Raw genomic sequence first — 4,747 nt, 5'->3', positions numbered from 1 at the left:
AAGATAGACCAAATGCGAATACTATGCAAATGAGATGCCAAATGAAAAACACTACAAACAAGAGTTTGGTGGTGGCGTTACCCATCGTATAGGAAGTATTAGACCCAGACACGACACACAATTATCGTGGCACTCCGAAGTCAATTTCCGCATTAATGTATTCACACTTAGAATGTATGTCTTCATTATTTGAAGATATACGTTACTTTGTGTGTTGCACATCTAAGTCATCATATGCATAAGTGTTAGGATGTGTGTCCCATTATAGGACATTCGAGGATTCTAAGATATTTAGCTCACGCCGCAACTTGCAAAACCTTTTCTCATCCAAGGGCTTTGTGAAGATATCTGCCAATTGCTCTTCAGTTTTCATGTGAATGATATCAATATCTTCCTTCATGACATAATCTTTGAGAAAGTGATGACGAATTTCAATGTGCTTTGTCTTCAAGTGCTGAACTAGGTTGTTGGCAATCTTGATGGCGCTTTCATTGTCACAGTAGAGTGGCACATGCTTCAGATGGATGCCATAGTCCTTGAGAGTTTGCTTCATCCACAGAAGCTGAGCGCAGCAAGATCCAGCAGCAATGTATTCAGATTCAGCAGTGGAGAGAGATACACAGTTCTGCTTCTTTGAAGACCAATAGACAAGAGATCGTCCAAGAAAATGACGTGTGCCCGATGTAAATTTGTGATCAACCTTGTCACCAGCATAGTCAGCATCTGAGAATCCAACTAGATCAAACTCTGAGCCCTTTGGATACCATAATCTGAGTGTTGGGGTGTAAGCCAAATATTGAAGAATTCGCTTCACAGCTAAGTGATGCGATTCCTTTGGTGCCGCTTGGAATCGGCCACACATGCAAACACTAAGCATGATATCTGGCCTAGATGCACACAAATAGAGTAAAGAACCAATCATGGAGCGGTATACCTTTTGATCGAACTCTTTACCATTGTCGTCGGGACTCAGATGACTCTTGGTTGGCATTGGTGTCGTGTAACCTTTGTAGTCTTGCATTCCAAACTTCTTCAGGCAGTCTTTGAGGTATTTCTCTTGAGATATGAAGATGCCATTGCTTTGCTGACGAATTTGAAGACCAAGGAAGAACTTTAGCTCACCCATCATGGACATCTGATATTGCTCTTGCATCATGTGTCCAAACTCATCACTGTATCTCTTGTCAGTGCCGCCGAAGATAATGTCATCCACATAGATTTGGCACACAAACAGTTCACCATCATATGTCGTCGTGAAGAGTGTAGGATCTAGAGAACCAGGTTTGAAACCTTTGCTCTTCAGGAAGTCTTTGAGTGTGTCATATCAAGCACGAGGGGCTTGTTTTGAGGCCATATTGTCAGTGTTCTGGGAACGGGGGTCCCCAGACTTGCCTACCTGCGGCCCGCGGCGTGGCTAAGCCAGCAGGCCGTACAGCCCATCTTCATCAAGGCATCCAAGACCCTCGCGAGGGGCCAAGCCTTGCGAGACGGACGCCACGAGACCTCCTCTGGAGTGGCCTAGTCGGGCAGGATCACGAGGGGCGGAGATATCAAGGCGAGGCAAACCTCACGAGGCTCTCGTGACGTGAGCCATGACGATCGACACTAGGCGTCCGCCAGCGCATGCAGCGTCCTTGTTTCCTCTTTTATGCTAAGGAGGCCAGCGCAGGCGAGGAGTACCGAGGCGTCAGGCAAAGGTTGCCATATCGGTGCAACAAGACCAAGACCAAAAGGACGACAAGACGGAGGTCATCATGGAGCCCAAGACGGTGTCACCACCAGAGCCTTTCGCAGGCGGAGACCACCTTTGTCTGGATAGCTTGTACTAGTCGCCCCCCCTTCAAATTTGCCCGCCGTTGTTGGCTCCCTTCCCGCTCAATATTTGGGAAAAGGGCCAGGGCCTATATAAGTAGATCTAGCCACCACCACGAAAGAGGGAGATAGACATGAGTGGAGGGATCATCAAGATCATCCCCAACCACACAAGTGCACCAAGCACGAGAACACCTCAACCTCAGGAGGCTGTTCTTCCCCTTGTATTGTTCATCATCAGCCCTAGAGGCAATGCACCACCACCACACTGGAGTAGGGTATTACACCACAACGGAGGCCCGAACCAGTATAAATCTTGTGTCTTTCTGCGTTGCGAGTTCGTCGAGTTCGTCTACGAGATCTTAGCGAGCTAGGGCGTAGATTGGTGGGAGGAAAAGACTTCGCGCGGACCCTAGTGTTCGAATTTTAAGGGTTTTCCGGAACCCCACATCCGACATTTGGCGCGCCAGGTAGGGGTGTGTCATAGCTTCCCTTCCACCAGTTCATCGCTCCATCGTCTCCATGGCGGACGCTCGCCGTGCTCGAGCTGAGCGTCGGGCTGCCCTCACCACCCGCGTTGCTCAGACGGCCCCCATCGGCGGGCCACCTCATCGTTCTCCGTCTCCCGCCGCCAATGCTGCCACCGGCCCGGTGGGGAACGAGCAGCAAGCGTCTTTGCTGCATCCTTCGGTACGACAGGACGGCCGCACCGCCACTCCATCGCTGAACCCGGCCGGTTCTTCGTCCCATGCACGCCACGCTCCCATGGAGGCGCGGGCCGCACTCCTCGCCGCAAAAGAACTCCTGCGCTACCGCCCAGTCGACGACCTCTACGTGGCTCGACCGCGTCGCCGAGCTCGTCCGCGCCGCAGGGGGCTCCCCGGCGCTATCCGTCTCTCTGCCTCACCCTTAGCCGGCCACGGGCAACGAGGCCCGGGGCGCGCCTCCACCACCCATCCCAAAGACGGCGCCTTGGCACTAAGGCGCGTGGCCCCACGGTGTGATCCGCCACGCCCGGTGCCCGCGCGTGAAGAGAGAAGCTGCCAAGAAATCCCTCGGCCACAAGGAGCTGCACCCGCGCTTCCCGCGCTGCCTCGTCAAGACTGCGCGCCGCCCGCGGCGGCGCCACGTGGACCTCATCAAGACCAAGCTCCACCTCCGAAGCGGTCCCCAATAACTACGGCCAGCTGCCATGCCTTCACCCTCAAGCTGCACAGCGTCGCCTGGCCAGGCAAGTTCAAGCCGGATCTGCCTCCTCGCTATGACGGCACCGCTGACCCCACGGAGTTCCTGCAGCTCTACAAGCTGAGCATCGAAGCAGCCAACAGCGACGAGAAAGTCATGGCAAACTGGTTTCCCATGGCTCTCAAGGACGGGGCCTGCTCCTGGCTCCTGAACCTGCAGCATGGCTCGATCTCCTCCTGGGACGAGATGCGCGACCGCTTCGTCGCCAACTTCCAGGGCACCCACGACCGCCTACCGGCCGCGGGTGACCTGCGCCGCATCAAGCAACAACCAGGGGAGACCCTCCAGAAGTGCATCCAGCGCTTCAACAACACCCGCCTCAAGATCCCCAAGGTCATGGATGAGGCCATCATCTCCGCGTTCTCCGACGACGTTCGTGACATCAAGATGAAGGAAGAGCTCGCTATCCACGAGGAGCTCTACACATCTCAGGAGCTGTTCAACCCGGCGACCAAGTGCGTAAGAGCTGAGGAGGGGCGCCTCTCTCTCCTTGAGCTACCAGCTGCGGGCACAGAGGAGAAGAAAGCCAAGGCCAAGGACGTGAAGCGCAAGGAAGCAGCGGTGCTAGCAGCGGAGCCCGACACCAAACGGGGCAGAGATCAGCCCGAGTCATCCAAGAATAGGCGACCGTTCTGCGCCTTCCACAACCTGAACACCCACAACACCAGCGACTGCCAGGAGCTCAGAGCCATACGAGAAGGACGCTACGGTCGATGCTCCGAGCGCAACGACTGGGGCTACGGCTGTGGAGGAGGACATGGAGGCGGATGCTGGGACGACCGTGGCCCGCGCGAGGAATGGCGCGATAGGCCTCGTGAGGACCGCTGGCAAGACCATCCTCGCGAGGGGGCCTGGAGGGACCAGCCTCGTGAGGATGGCCCCCAAAGCAACGCTGGTCTTCCCCTGCTACCGCCGCCAAGAAGGAACGACGATCATCATCAGGACGAGGGGGCTGGGGGCTTCCAGGAGCCACGTGCAATCGCCTGTATCTTGGGCGGCACCCAGGCCCCAGCCTCTCATCGCATCTTCAAACGGTTCGCTCGCAAGGTGAACGCGGTGCTTCCCAAGCTTGAGGTCGCGTGCCCGCTCAGGTGGTCCCAGTGCGCCATCACTTTCAACTTGGCAGATCAGCTCAAGTGCGCAGCCACCGCTGGCGTCCTCCCGATGTTGTGTTCCCTAGTCATCAGCAATGTGCAGGTTACCAAGACCCTCATCGACAGCGGTGTAGGTATCAACATCCTGTCCGTCGACACATTTGACAACCTCTAAGTGCAATATGAGCAGCTCCAGCCTACCAAACCTTTCTCAGGAGTGACCTACGGCTCCACCATACCGATAGGGCAGGTCCGCCTGCCTGTCACCTTCGGCACACGCGACAACTACCGCACCTAGCTCATCGACTTTGACGTCGCGCACATCTGCCTGCCATACAATGCCATCCTCGGGTATCCGGCCCTGGCCAAGTTCATGGCGGTCACCCACCACGGCTACAACATCCTCAAGATGCCTGGAAGCGGCGGGGTCATCACGGTCCGATGTGAAGAAAGGGATGCGGTGTGCTCCCTCGAGCGTGCCTTCCAAGCTGCAGCAATCGACGACCCTGTCAGCAGAAGTGAGGGCCCTCCGGAGGCCATCCCCAAGAAGAAGCAGCTGCGCCATGCAGGACCTCAGGAGGATGACATCACGGTAG

Source organism: Triticum aestivum, chromosome 6A (assembly GCF_018294505.1).
Source record: "Triticum aestivum cultivar Chinese Spring chromosome 6A, IWGSC CS RefSeq v2.1, whole genome shotgun sequence".
Lineage (NCBI taxonomy): Eukaryota > Viridiplantae > Streptophyta > Magnoliopsida > Poales > Poaceae > Triticum > Triticum aestivum.
This window is presented reverse-complemented; position numbering follows the sequence as displayed.